The 15,783-nt window shown below is 37.0% G+C and overlaps 1 protein-coding gene across 1 annotated transcript in view; it reads left to right on the top strand.

Annotated features, from left to right (window-relative positions):
• The window catches only part of CDH12 (cadherin 12), an 864,393-nt gene that overhangs the window by 513,335 nt on the left and 335,275 nt on the right, over positions 1-15,783 (top strand). Inside the window, exon 4 of the mRNA XM_010955574.3 lies at positions 7,138-7,284. The gene's annotated coding sequence lies outside the window, so the exon portion shown is untranslated. The remainder of the gene's footprint in view (positions 1-7,137; positions 7,285-15,783) is intronic.

Here is a 15,783-nt window from a genome sequence, read left to right as displayed (position 1 = left end):
CAACTTTATGATGCTACAGGAAGTATTTCCGTCTTAAGGCCTGTCAAATGCAGTTAGGGGCTGAGAAAGCCCAATTACTTTTCTGTAACGTGGAGTCACCTGCTGTGGCATCACTGCTGATGTTATGCGAGGGTGAGGTTTCAATACACGTTAAAGAGAACTTAGAAACAGACGGACGCTGATATATGCGTATCAAGAAGTAATTAAGCCGTTCGCAGCAGTCATTGTCTCAAATGGAATGGCACTTTATCTCCCTGTATAAAATTTTACTGAACTATTATCTGGATAGGTATTAGGACATTAAGTTTAAAGTTGGCTTAAACTTTGATTAAATGGGAGATGCTCTCTACAATTTAAGAAACCATTAGAAATATAATGTAGGTGATTTTTATCCCATCTTCAATACGGTTCCTTTAGAAAATAGGAAATAAGATGAAAGATATGCAGACTGTGACATTATTAGAGGTATAATGTGGCAATGACCTTTTAGTTATGGTAATGTTTATGTATTTTTATAAATGTATTTAGGTATAACATGTAAATTAAGTTGCACATATTTAAAGTATTAATCAGATGAGTTTTTGACAAATGTATACATCTATGAAACCACCACCATAGCCAAGATACTGAACATTTTTATCATCCCTGAAGGCTTCTTGTACCCCTTCGCCATCCTTTATTTCACCCCCATACTTCATCACTACTTTTCTGCCATCTGTTACTATGGTTTTATTTACATATTTTTGAATTCTACATAAATGGGGTTATATATTAGTCACTTGTTTGTTTCCGACTTTTTTGTAGTCAGCATAATGACCGACCTTGGGGTTCAGTCTTGAGTGTACTATAGTCTGTTCTTTCTCACTGATGAGTTTGTTGTATAAGTGTACCATAGTTTATCCATTCACCCATTGATAGACATTTGGATTGTCTCCAGTGTTTTGCTTTTATGAATAAAGTCAATCATGGTGTACAAGTCTTTGAATGGACATAGGCTTTCTCTTCCTTGGGCTAAAATCCTTGGAGTTGCATCATACCATAGGCATATGTTTAACGTTGTAAGAAATTACCAAATTGTGTTTCAAAGTGGTTGCACCATTTTATATTTCCGTGAGCAGTACGTGAGAGTTACAGGCGTTCTGCAACTTTGCCGATACTTGGTATTGTTAGGGTGTTTCTCTTTTTAATCTTAACTCTGCTAATAGGTATATGGTGTGTATGGTGGTGGAAAGGACTTTAAACAATTAAATAAGCAGTTACATAGTTTCAAATGTATATGTCATCTAAGTTAAGATTTTTTTTAATTCTAGGAATTTTAGGTGAACAGCAAATTGATTCAGTACTGTTCATCACATCAGTGCTTCTCGATCTTCCTACATCCCACTAGCTTTGCATTTATTCTAGCTTTCCCCCTTTCTGACTCCCCAAAAAGGGTAACTATATCTACTCAATAAAGAAATAAAAAGCCCTTCTTTTTTTCTATTAAGCAATAATGTTCATTAGATAGTATTTTATGTATAATTATTTAGTAATTTATTTTTTAATCATGGCTAAAAATGTGTGTGGTTTGGATTTTTTATGCCTAATTCTAGTCATCACTAATATTCAATAGCTTTAAGTGAATTTAATATTCGTAAAGTTTTCTATATTATTTATTTAATTTGGTTGGCATTTAGTAATCATATCTAAAAGATGTAAAACAATAAATCGGAGCTAACAGCAAAGGGATAAAATACCTAGTAATTTTGTGTCCTAAAAGCCATTTATTTTCTTTGAATTATGCACTGTGCTTTTTTTTAATTTAAAATAACTGCTTCTTAGAGTGGATATGTGGCTTTAAAAATATAAAATGTTAATATTATATATCTATTTTAAAATTATTCTCCCTAACTTAAGTTAATTCTCAATCATTTTAACTAAATGACCTTTCATTTTTAACTGACCAGGACAATAAAGAAGGAGACTAAGGATCCATTCAGATGCAGTAGAACAGCTATGTCCTTTCAAAGGAATGCATTATAGTTTAAAAAAATTAAATAATATTCTTGACCTTAGCAAATGTTTTCATCTATCATGTGCAATTTCAAATCAATGACTCCTGGCTGATTCTTAAAATACTTGAGCTATGAAAACAAAACTTTTTTTTTCTATAATGTCATTTATAGAATAAAATAAAACTAACCATTAAAAGCATGATGGGATGGGAAAGGGACGAACATTGTACACAACCTTTTCTTCCTCACTGCCCAATTATTTCTGAATTAAGTAGGGAGACTATCACAAATTTTTAGTCAAATAGAAAACATAATTTTCTAGCTCACTGAAATATTAGAGATAATGTAGCTTAATTTCCTCATATTTTCCAATGAAATTATTAACTGGAAGCTTTTTAAATAGCTCACAGTTATAAAGCTAGTTAGTGCCAGAATTTGGACCAGAGTCCAAGCTTTCTGATATCCAGTTTAGCTTTCCTTATTTCCAGAAGTTCATAGCATCTTAAATTCATGAGTACATATGAGTAACGCTGGGCTCCAAAATGGGAAAACTTTACCTTAGATGTTGGTAAATTCGGCCTTAAAAGTCTCCATGACTTACACAAAAGCAGAAATATGTGTAATGTATGAGAACCTGTTAGCATTCAGAAAACTTTTCCTGTGTCAGTACTAGCTCAGTGCTGCTGCTGAGAGACCAATTTGTTATTACACTGTTATTAGCCTGCTAGTTCATTTTTTTTTCTAATATTTGAAACAATTAACACTGATGAATGGATAAAGAAGATGTGGTACATATACACAATGGAATACTACTCTGCCATAAAAATAATGAATATTTGCCATTTGCAACAACATAGATGGATCTGGAGGGTATTATGCTAAGTGAAATAAATAGAGAAAGACAAATACTGTATGATATCACTTATATGTGGAATCTAAAACATGCAACCAACTAGTGAATATAACAAAAAAGAAGCTGACACAGATATAGAGAATAAACTAGTGGTTACCAATGGGGAGGGGAAGCGGGGAGGAAGGGATGATAAAGGGGTAGGGACTTAGGGGTACAAACTATTATGTATGAAATAAGCTACAAGGATATATTGAACATCATTCTCTAATATTCCTTAAAATAGCCAATATTTTATAACTATTAATGGAGTATAACCTTTGAAATTTGTGAATCACTTTATTGTACACCCATAACTTTTATGATATTGTACATAACTATACTTCAATTAAAAAAAAACTAACATTTTAATATTTCTTCTCTGCCAATAATTAAATCATCACAAAAAGATGGAGAGGTAATATTTGAATCTGAAGTTCAAAGAGAAACAAGATGAGATTCATGTAAGAATCATAAGATCAACATCTCCACATTTGTCTTAATATAATTACAGTTAACATCAAGAGGAGTCTATGAGAAATCTGTGGAAAGATTCCTTTATGTATAAATCAAAAGCTTCCTACGAGGTCAGAGTAATTTTTCCTTCATTACATCACAGTCATAGTGCTGACTCTTCAGAGCAAACACAAATGAAGAGTGGCCTCCATTTACATATCCATTTAACTCTGTTTTGATTGCAACATGACTCTGACAAACATATTTCTCAGACATGGTGGAAAGCAGTAGCCTTGTCTGGAAAGGAAGACATTTGGTTTTCCACCAAGCATCAAAAACCAAAGGGACAGTCACTTGCTCTTTTTATTCCTAAGGTCCCATCATAAAGATACGAGTAAAATACTTATCATAATGTATATCACAAGATTCTTATAAGAATCAAATGAGATATTAGCTGGGAAATTCTTCGGCAGAGTTTAAGAGCTGAATTTGCATTCTTATGACTTCTTTTTAGATAGAATTTTTATGAGAAGTCTTGACAAAGCGTGGTCACAACACCTCTCTGTAAAATTGTGACTGCATCTGAGAATTTCAGCAGACCATGTGGAATAGTGAGAGTCGTGGAAGGTTTAGGAAACTTCTAGATAAAGCTTGAACAAACTAGAAATGAAATGTTCAGCTCCATAGTTATTTTAAACTTTAATATTACATTACTTCTCTCAGTGAATTGATGTATTAGAGATCATCTTAATCTTGGCCTAACACATTTTTATTAAATATTCTTGAGATAGCCATATTCTAGAGTAGGGTCATTATCCTGTTCTTAAAAAAAAAAAAAAAAAACCAGCCTTCCCCCCAAAAACCCCAATAGTTACTATTTTGAGGAAGACTAAAGGAGTTGCAAAAGAGAAAAAAATTTGAAATTGACCAATTTGAGTTAATGAAATTATATCATTAGGAAGTTCTAGATTTAGTTTTTTTTTTAGGCTGAAGTTTATTTTTGTTGAATTCCATTTTCTGTTCAAATATAGATAACTATTTATGGTGGCTAAGCTGTCACAATGTAATGTTTTATCAGTCACAGAACACATTTTTAAGGACAAAAAGTGTGTTTGCAAACCATAAAAACAAGACAATCTCCCTTTTCTTTTGGAAGCAAGTATTTTTGTTGGTTTTGAAATTTGGGAATTTCTAAGCATCAAGATTTTACAGTTAAATTGGCCTGAGTTTTAATTCTGGGTTTGCTCTGTACTGGCTGTGTGGCAGTGGTAAATTAACGTCTCAGAGCCTTAGTCTAATTGATAAATATTTTTAAAACGATAATAATGCTTGCTTAATATGATTATTCTAAGGATTTCACAGACAATAACTGCAGCTGAAGTGTATGCAAAGCTTCAGGCACATAGCAAGCATTGAATATATAATACCTGTAATTATCACTGCTGGATCCCCTCGCTAACTCCCTACAAAGTGGTATTATTCTGCTTTTGTACTCATGGCTGTACTTCCACATAAAATCAATTGTTTATTCAACATAGGTTTTCTATAGAAAATGTTTACAGTGAAAGAGCCCTGGATCCTCTGAGAGCAACAAGACTCGTTCTTCTGGAAGTGTCATCCATGCAGTGTCGTGCAGTCAGGGCTCTCCAGGTAGAACCTACCTACTGTGGCACAAAATTAGCCTAACTTAGAGTACCCCTGTTTTAGTCGGTGACAGTCCTTGCTAATGAACGGGGTTCAAGAAAATAAGCGCCGTCTTAAGCTTCTAAAAAGTTTTAAAAAGAGGTCCCTATTTAAGACGCTTAGAATGAAGCTTAGACAAATACAAGAGCAGAGTGCTGTCATGGCAAAAGCAACTGAACATCAGAACCATGGACTCCACCAGACTTTTCATTGGCAAGTGCTGGGTGAACAACGAGTCAGGATCCTTGCAGAAGAAATTAGCAGTTATATTTCTTGTTTACTATTCATTTCAATCTATTTATGTGCATTAACTTTGATGTAAGCAGTCTCATTTCTACTAGAACACTCGAATGCCTGTCTGTAATTGGATGGTGGGTTTCCTGCTTAATGGTGGGTTTCCGGCTTAAGATGGGCGGGGGGAAGTTACTCTCCCTCTCTGAATCCTTTGGACTGGATTTTTTTGCTTTCAGCTCTCACCCTCCACCAGCGGAGGGAGCAAGAGTGCTCCTCTGCGTGGGACACAGGCTCAGCTTTCCTGGGGCTTTCCTCCCTGGTGTATCTCTGTTTTAAATTCAAGTGTCTGCCCTGTTACAGCAACTCAGTTGCACTGAAGTTTTATTTTGTCCGAGAAGTTCCACCATCAGAAAGCTTGTAGTTTAATGAAATACCTTTTTTTCTTAATTTACTTGGGAATATATATGGCAAACAAATTTTCCATTATGTATGTTTTGTGCATCCCTTTATTGAAATTTGGGATTTTTCTAAAACACATGTAAATATCACAATGCAAATATAGTCTTTCTCTCTCTCTTTCTCTCTCTCTCTCTCTCACACACACACACGCACATCAAGGGAATGCCATATGGCCCAAGTGAGACCTACTTGGAAAATAAAAATGCTGAACACGTCACACAGTAGCATTGCGAGAGGACATTCGTCAGTCTTCTCCTTGGCAATCAGAATTTTCTCACTCTCAAGGCATGCAAATGGCTTTTTTCATCTGTTCTTTTTATGTTATTGGAATAATTTTCGCCTATAGAAGTGACAAGACAATTGTCAAAACTTAACCATTTGGGGCTTTGACATTTAGTTTACGTGACCTTTCTGAGAAAATTAGATCTCTCGGAGGCAGTGGTAACTTTTGATGTTGGAGATGTTGGAGAGCTTCTCAGGTGGTCAGTGGTTGTGTATCAGCAGTCATGTGACTACATTTAATATATATTTGTTTGACATTTAGATCCTCTCATACTTTTACTGTTTTTGTTTTAGAAAATCAGCATTTCAATACTACTAGAAGAGATGATTGAGTTAGGTAAAATGATGTATTTTCCTGTGCTCCTCAGGTTAATAGTATAATGCAAACATTTTTGCAAGTGTAATGCTAATTTAAAATGCTGTTTGAAAAACTACACAAACAAGGCTGTGTTCTCCACGTCTTGGATTGAGTGCTCGTGTCTGTAAGAAACTGCCAAATACTCTTATTTAGTATGACTACTTCCTTTTCTTTTTTAATAAATCAGAGTTGCCCTCTGGAGGGCTGTGATAAACCTTTGAAAACATTTTACTTAGACAAAGGTTGAAGTATGTACCGGGCTCGGGGCAAAGACAAGCACAGCCATCTCTTTCATCACATCACTTTGAACATTTTTCGGCTTCCGTCTCGTCTTACAAATCAGCTCTATCGGTCGATTAATTGTTTCACTGTACCTGATCCCGAGCACGAATGCACCTGGCAGAACAGCAGGAGAAAGCACGTTTGTCTAAGTCCCTTCGTGGCTTAAACACTGGTGTCTGATCTCCTTGCAAATTGCAGTCTAGTTGTAGTTCATCCGTTAGGCTGGAAAAGACACGATTCCCAAGTGGCCTCGGTGCCTTGCCCAGTCCCCAGGAGACCCCCCGACCCTCGGTGTGCGCTGCCTGCACGCGGGGAGTGTTCCCTGCTAATCAGGTCAATGATCGTCGCCGGCTCCGGGGACCCGCCGGGAGCCTATCACAGCCGTTAGGGACGCAGACGCAGCGCGCTCGCCGAGCATCTCCCGTTAGGAAACATCGCTGAGTCCTCATTTACTCAAGGGAACCTCTGAGGATTTCAGCTTCTCTTTTTTGTTCTCTTAGGCAGTGAGGGGCTCAACATAAACAGCAAAGAGCAGCCCAGCCTGCAGCTCCTGGGAGGGTGCTGATTGAAAACTTCGCTCTCCCCACCCCGTTCACGGTTGATCTGACTGATTTCTCACCTCCTTCGCAGTGAATATTTCAATTAAGGTAAGTGCCGCTCGAGCTGAGTGACTGCAATCGCGCTGCATTTCTGCATGGAAAGTTCGAACTGACTAAACTGACATTCTGCACTGCAGCAAGTGACTGTTGATGTCAGGGAAAGGCTCAGTTTATAACCAAGTGTCCTAGAATGAAAACCGGTGTTTGGGGATAACGGTACTACAGAGCGATTGCTTTTGAAATATAAGTATTCTGCCTCGCATCAAGAGACAATAAAGGAAACATGAAAAGAGAGTTAACTTCTCATTTTACCCGTCTTTAAATAATCTAGAGAGCTGTGGGGCGCTAAGGCAACATGATTTTGATTGAAGTGTTCTGCTGTTGTCACATGGTGAAATCTCCAAGTCTAAAAGCTTCAAAGTTAAATTAGATGGAAAGAAAATTTGCAAATGAGAGTCGAGATTTTGTGCAGCTTTTTACTTTAACAATGTTCCTGAGCTCCCTCTGGGTCAATGGATTTAGGACTAAATCCCTGAATATTTTAATAGTGTCCATTTAGCAATTATAATTTAAATAAAGTTTCTAATGTAGCTGTTAAGAAAAATGAACCCCGAAAGTTATACCACTGATATGATTTATAGTTTTTATATGAGAGATGAATTTTTTATGAGATAGATTAATATGAATAAAAGAAACATAACCTTCTTTCTAATATACTTATTTTTGAAAGGAGATTTCTTCAATAGACTCAATTTATATGTTTATTGAAATCTTGGCTTTTAGGTTTGTGAAGTTGCACTTTGTTATCAAACAAGAGTGAACTGAGGTTAAACTTGTATTTTTACATGGTTTAGAGCAAATATCTAGGTAATTTAAACAAATTAGTCCACATTATTTCTTCTAAACCCTTTTTCCTCATAAGTTTGTCAAAAATATCTAGAGGGAATAGAAGTAACTTTCCAAAGTCATTTAATTATCAGAACTTTTTTTTCCTGCTTTACTTTGCACATGTAAATACAGTGTGATGGTTTTACCCCAGATTATAGCAAATTTGCCTGCAATCAAAAATACAATGATTTTGTCACTGTAATTACTTATGCCCAATTGATTGATTAGCACTGTAACCACGTGAGTGAATAATAACCACTTACCTGGTTATGAAAATCAAAATGATTTTCTAATAATGAAGCCAACCTTATTTAAAATATAAAATATATTATTATGAGATAATACTTACACAAACTGAATTTCAATAACATCTGCTGTGCTAAAGCACAGAGAAAAAAATCTAGCTATTTTTGTGTAAAGATTTATAAGGGTATCTTAAATGTGGTTTTTAAAAGGAGCACTCATATTTCATGAGATGTTGATTCTGCCTTCCTCTTGTGGGTGTCCTGAGATGGGACAGTTTATAAAGGTATCAGAACACTCTTCATGTTAATTGGCCAGGCTTCTGAAATTCTTGGGGAGCTTTTGTCTATAATCATACATGAAGAGACTGATGTTTTTGCTTCCCGCATAGGAATAAAATATTTTTAGGACACCCACAGGCACTGATATGGACTAGCTTGTTGTCTGTATGCTTTTAGCCAAAGCCTGAAGACATTTTATTTACCTCTGTTGTACTGAGATGTCCATCTCTTCTCTCCAGGAGGATGGTTTTTCCACTGATTCAAAGATACTTCAGAGAAGTGTTTGATTAGTTACTGTTTGGGGTGTTTGGCGTCTTCATTTTTCACATTTTAAGTAACCTCTAAAACAGGAAGAGGCACCATTAACCGGACGGGGCCACATTTATTAGTAACAAACTTGTACATTGCTGAAAACTCTCGGTATTACAAACTATTCATTGGGCCAAGTTCAAAATTCGTGGTGGTGTCCTACCCAATGAACTTTTATTAGATGTACTTACTTGTATATGACCCTTGAAGGACGTGCTTAGTGTGTAATGAAATATTTATTTAAAAAGGCTGTTGTAGCTTTTATTCTTTTAAAAAAAGATATACTTGAAGATCTTAAAAGGATTTTATCACTGTCGTTGTCTTAATTTGCATTACACAGGCTGAAAAGAGAATGATGAGAATCGCAGGGAAAGTTGAGAATTGAATTAAGAGCTGTTTATTTTGGGTAGCATGTGCTGCCTCTGTCAGACTTTTTTCTCACATATTATCCCACCTTATGTCTATCTTCTATATTGAATCCCATTTTTCATTTCTTTGACAGTGATGTATTCCTTCTGTGAGATTGGAAAACAGAGGATAACCTCACTTAGAATAGTCAGTTTCAAAATTTAAACCAAAAACAAAAAATCCATTAAAACTTTATAAAACTGGTCTTATGATTTATAACCTGCTCCTAGGCAGGTGGTATTTTCAATAAAAGACAGTGGGGTGAGGCAGTGTCAATCATGACTTCTAAATGCCAAATAGCTGGGGTGTAAACTTTGTATTATATAATCATCAAATCAAAATGATAACATTGGAAGTTATTTACCTCAATTTGCCAGACAAGGAGATGCAGGCTGAGAGAGCACATGTAACTGGGCCAAGGGTGGTACCATAGTTAGTGGATCTATGGTTCAAGCTCAGATCTGGCAGTGTTTACAGCTCATAATCTTTGCTCTATACTTTTTATCACCTTATATATGGTGACTTTTTCCAACTTAATGTGATACTCATGAATATTTTAAGGTAATTTTAAGGTGGTGCAGCTTAATTACATTACCCCCAGAATAGTTCAGTTCTTGGCTTATTCAAAATAAATGATTTTGTAAATTCCATAGCCACCAATGTTTGAAAGAAACATATACCTTGTTCTTTCCGGTTTTGAAAGAGGTTAGTGCTCAAGTCTTTACATCAAGCTGATTCTGATTAGTACTGACAGAAAAAGCGCTCCACTCTGGGATAATCAGTACTGAAATTTAGTATCTGCAAAACATACGTCTTTTCAAGAGAGGTAGACATACTTTCAGGATAAAATCAAATAAAGATTAGAGATATAAATCCAGTGCTACTTGTATCGAGATGTCATTAGAAGGAAGTTAAGGAGAATCATGTTCATGGCAAAATACATTCACAATATTAGAAAATATAAAGAAATTAACAGTTGGAGTTGAATATTGGAAAGTGAACTAAAAAAAAACAAAGATTCAAATGTGAGGAGTCTGTTTGCTCGCCTGATTTTATATAAGCCTTTCCATGTGTACACAGAGATTTACTAGAGCTTATTATGTTGATATTGTGACAATATTATCCAAACCAAAATTTGGTCCAGTCTAGGACAAAAAGGGAGAGCTGTTGTAAAATTATGATTGACTGAAAAATGTAATCTGATTAACTGTCATATCCAAGGATGTGCTGAGGCAGTAGCTGGAAGTTAGCTAGGTTACATAGTCATAAAATATAATCCTTTGTTATGTTTCAACATGTTCTCAAACATGTAAAAAGATAACATTGAACCAGATACTGCAAATAATGGATTCAATAATGATTAGAAACATGATCAAGAAGTATATATGTATAATCTCCAGCCCCCAGCCAGCTTACTTTCCATTCTCTAGGTTTTATGGTAAATTACTGGCTTATCCTAGTTATGTATAAGAATAACAGAAAAACAAAGTGTATATAGATAATCTCCTTTATTACTATTCCAAAAGAATCAACATGATCTATAAAAAGCCATACTGCAGAGGAACTCATGTGCTGAGCGACCACCATAAATAGGTCTCCCCACCTAGAAATATGACTGTGTCTAGGCTCCACAAGCCACAGTAGACTTGACCAGAGATGAATGCACCCAGATCTAAGACAGCCATCTCTAGAGTAGCCAACGGCTACCATGTAGCCTATTAAAAAGAACACAACAATAAAAGATGTCCTGTGTTATATAGCACATAGCTGATTTAATGACCTTACATATAAATTCAAGATGGATAACCAGCAGTGGATGGGCAGGAGCAGAATTTGAGAAACACAGAGATGTTGGTCTGCAGAAATCATCAATGAGATGAAGTCATGAGGTTGGGAGGAAGGAAAGAAAAGAAGTGAATTCCTTCAGGTCAATTAGACAACAAACATGTTTTTCTCACTATACTGGCTAAGCACAAAAGGAAGGAGTGCTCTCTGTGTAGGAACATAAAGACTGTGTGATCCTGGGTGCTATTCCAGACACGCCACGCAGTGCGACTGTTTCCTGTTTTCTACATTTTTCTCTGTGGTTTCAGTTCCATTAACCAATTCAAGCTGAGCACATCTGTGTTTCTTACAAACTAAAAGATTATAATTGGCCCAACATCATACATATTCATAGTCTCAGGAGACAGTGGATAAGGCAGAAATGTGGAGTGGCCATCAGCACGGGTTCTAGATTCAAAGCCTCAGTTCAAATCCCACCGAGGGTACTTGCTAGCTCCAAGACCTTAGGCAAGTCAGTTAAAGTGCCTTCGCTTTATTTTTATCATCTTCAAAATGGAGCTAATGATAGTACTGATCCCAAACCAGTGTTGTATGAAATAAAAGAGATAATTAATATAACATACTTACAACTGCTTCCGTGCTCCAGAAATATCAGTGGTTATTATAAACCAGAAACCTTGTTATTAGCCAGAAACCTTGTTATTAGCCCCTTACCTTATCTATCAAGTAGAGAAAATTAGGAACATTCTTTCTCCTTAAGAACAATGTATATTTGGACCTTACCAGAAGCTGGAACCACCTCCCGACACTGTGTTCCTATCAGTACACTTGAATTTTAGGAAAATACATTTTTTTTTTCTATTGGATTTAGACAGATGAGTAGATGTTACTTTAAAGAAAGTAATTTGAGAGACAGTTTAGGGGAAACTTCCTATTTTTGTCAATGGCAGCTTATATGCTATAAAACCAGACTTGAATAGTTGAGCACAAAGAAATTGTAGTGTGTGCAAAGCTGAAGTTATTTGCTATTTTATCTTTTACAGAAAAAGTATGCTGGCTCCTTGTTTAGGAAAGAAACAAATTCATGAAACTAATTCATATATTGCATAATTTTTTATTATGAGCATAACATATTTTGTGAAATATTTATAAAATATTTTGAAGATAATGATCTGAAATATATTTTCAAATAGATCCAAGCCTATCATTTCCTCTTCTCTACAAACTCATCTATATTTTGCTATGGGATTTAAATCCTCTAATTATAAAGTTGAAAGGTTATCGAATAGCATTTATACACATGTACATACAGAAGAATTTCATATTTCGTAGATTGATTCAAGTAATCAGGATAAATGAAATTGTATTTTCTGCAACAGAATTCGTTGTTTTCCATTCTCCAAGCCACACATTCTTTTGCTTTGCTATATACAGGATTCAATGAGCATGTGTGTCTTAAAGCAGCAGATCCCTGGATCTCACACCTGGAGTAACGATTTAGTATGTCTGAGAAAGGACCTAGGAAACACAGTTTTGAGAGATATGCAGACTATTCTGATAGAATCAGAATATCTAGGGGTGTAACCCTATCACTGAGGTTTAAACAACTTCCCAGGCCATTCTCATATTCACACCAGGTTGAGGATTGCTGTTACAGAACAGCAAGTCCAGACTTGAGCGGGCGCACATTGACCTGGGCATCTTGTTGAGAGGTTCTGGAGCGAGGCCACATTCCGCGCGGGTACCAGCCCCCCCCCCCCCAGGGCCGCTGACGCTGCTGCTCTGATTCTAGCCCCACTCTGCTCTGGGGTTGCCCCAGGTGGGTAAGTGGTCAGGGACCTACCACAGGATGTGACTTACAGCCTAGCTTACCTGGTTAAAGGCCGGTAAAACTTCTCAAGAAGCTCTTTCCATTATAGAAGGATGATGGGAAGCTCTGAGCCAGGTAAAAATTGAGAAACATTTTTCTTAATCCACTGTTGATTCCTACTTGCTCTCTCTGGATACAGAAAAACTGAATGTTTTGGAAAACAATGTATTTCTACCACGTTGCCAACATGTTTAATTCTTTGCATTGTTCACACTTGCTAACAGTATTTATTTAACCATTGCTAACGTATTTCATTCTCTGCGGTTCAGAGGGAGCAGGCTTTTCCAACCCTACTTCTCAATGTGTAGAAATTCTTGGCTTTAGGGCTACGCAGGATAATTCCATACCAAGGTTCCAAACTCATCCCAGAGAGCTGACTTCTCAAACAGTATTTCACTTCTCTGCATTCTAGGAATGCAGTCATGAGGCTTCATTATTTGTCACTTCAACTTTTCTTCTATTCCCAAACTAAATGGCAAAGATACTGATTTCAACTCTCTCTCCTCTATGTAACCTTTTTTTTTCTTTCTATTCCCAAATGCAGTACATATTTCTTTGTTATTGCTCAACTCTACAAAACACAAAGGGAGATATATTTCATTAGTGTGGACACACATTTTGCATAACTTATATTAACATTTTGCTATTACTGTTCCATATTTTTTCCTTCCCGAATGCTTAACGTTTCCTTAACTGGAAACGTTATATTTTATATTTACTGATGCTTTTATATTTATTGGATTGTTATTTGTCTCCCTGTTCCTCAGTAGACATTAGAATGTAAGCTTCATGAAGACTGGGTTTTTTGTTTCTTTCTCTCATAGCTGCAGCCCTGGCCTGCAGTAGGGCCTGGCATAGAGTAGACTTTCAGAAAGTATCTATTGAACAAAGAATGAATGGATATTCCAAAGGAATCAGTTAGTTATATGGGCTATGTCTTAGGATTGAGGCAAACCTAAACAATGATAGTTTTGCTTTTGCTTAGGACTGGGTAAGAATCAAGCACATATCCACTTAATTTACTTAGTATTAACATGTGCCTCTTAAGTGTCAGGTACTTGCTAGACGCTGTGGACACATGCCGACAAGCCCTAATTCCTTTGAATAGTGTGTGCTTGTTGGTGGGGGTGCAAATAAGAGAAAGGCCAGTTACAGTACCCTCTGCTGTGTAATCATGAAAAATATGCACAGGGTGTTATCAAGGCACAGAGAGAGCTCCTGACTTAACTTGGAGGGCCAGGGAATGCTTCCTAGAAATTTCCTGTGCTGTCAATGAAGGGATAGCTTGAACTAAGACAGACAGAAGAGGACGGGGTATAAGCTGCTGCTAGAAGTAACACTACGTCCAAAGGCGCAGAGATGTGATAAGAGAACCCTCACCCCTCCAGAACCACACTGGTTCTGGCATAACATTACAATAAAATATTGCGTGTCTAAGAAGAGTGTGTGTGTAAAGCACAACTTCATATTTGTCTATGTAACAGGGATAATGGGAACTCATCAAAGAATTCTGAGAGTGGGAGAGATTTATTGGTGCTCTGGTCTGAATCTTGTGTTATATTTTTCAGTACTTTGAATTAAATATATATACATTAAAAATACCTATAAAAATTAAAACAAAAGTATATCCGGGGAGAAAATTAGTTTTGGGTGGAGCTGAATGGAGAGAGAATAAAATACTGTAAACCAAGGATTTATGAAAGCTTATATGCAGGACTTGAAGCTAAACAAGAGGTTGAATGAGCATGAAATTGGCCAAGGATGTATCCATTGGTGACTTTCAGGGGCTCCGTTTTGCAGGATTAGGTGAGCAACTTTATTTCACTTTCAGAGTTGAGGGAAAATGGCCATGCCTGCTAACACTGACGTGGAGAACAGCTCACATTGTCCCACCTCCTGACTAGAAAAACCCCCATTCTTGTCTGGGCCCTTGGAGGACAATCACATTCAAAGCGAGCTATTCAAATTTAATGGTATTGACATTCTCAGGAGGATAACATTTTCACCTTTCATTCCATAGGTCGAACACTATGGGTTACCCTGGCAGAAACTCTGCTTCTTCTGGACAGTTTTTTGTGTTGTTGTTATTGTTAACTGTAACTGAAATTAAATAGGAGATGTCATTTACCCACAGTTTTTCTCTTACCAGTGTACCCCCAACTCACCTTTTTGTTTCTTTCTCCTTACTCTCAGTCTGACATTCCCCACTTACTGCCTGATGATGGTTTCTCCGATGGGACCGTAACCTCCTTGAAGATAAGAATCTTGTTTTCCCTGCTTAAGCCTCAGCACGGAGATCAGCATCTATCACATGGCTGGTACCTCTATGTTAAAGAAAGGAGAGAAGGAGGGATGGAAGAGAGGAATGGAGGAAGGGAGAGATAGAGAGAGGGAAGGATGAAGGGGTCCATGCATCTACCAATCTTGCCCCCCACACTTGCTCCCTAGTCTCTCTTCAATGGCTCAGCAAATGGCAGCACAACCTACTCAGCAGGCCAAGTGAGAAATCCAGCTGTCGGCTTTGCCTTACCACGCTCCACACCTGACACATCTGGGCCTTTCAGTGCTGCCCTTTACATCCTTCTCACACAGGTTTTCACCCTCGCCTCCCCACAGTTCACATCACCATCATCTGTTACTTTCTTATGAGCTCCGTATTATACTCTTTTTCTCCGCGAAATAATGCTCCTGACTGCCAGGAGGCTGACCTCCCTCAGGCCAGTCTTGATCTCATCACTCCTGTGTTAAAGACTCCCCTTGTCG

The sequence above is a fragment of the Camelus bactrianus genome, chromosome 3, assembly GCF_048773025.1.
Source record: "Camelus bactrianus isolate YW-2024 breed Bactrian camel chromosome 3, ASM4877302v1, whole genome shotgun sequence".
Classification (NCBI taxonomy): domain Eukaryota; kingdom Metazoa; phylum Chordata; class Mammalia; order Artiodactyla; family Camelidae; genus Camelus; species Camelus bactrianus.
Note: the sequence above shows the minus strand (reverse complement) of the source record. Positions and strands in the feature narration are given on the sequence as shown.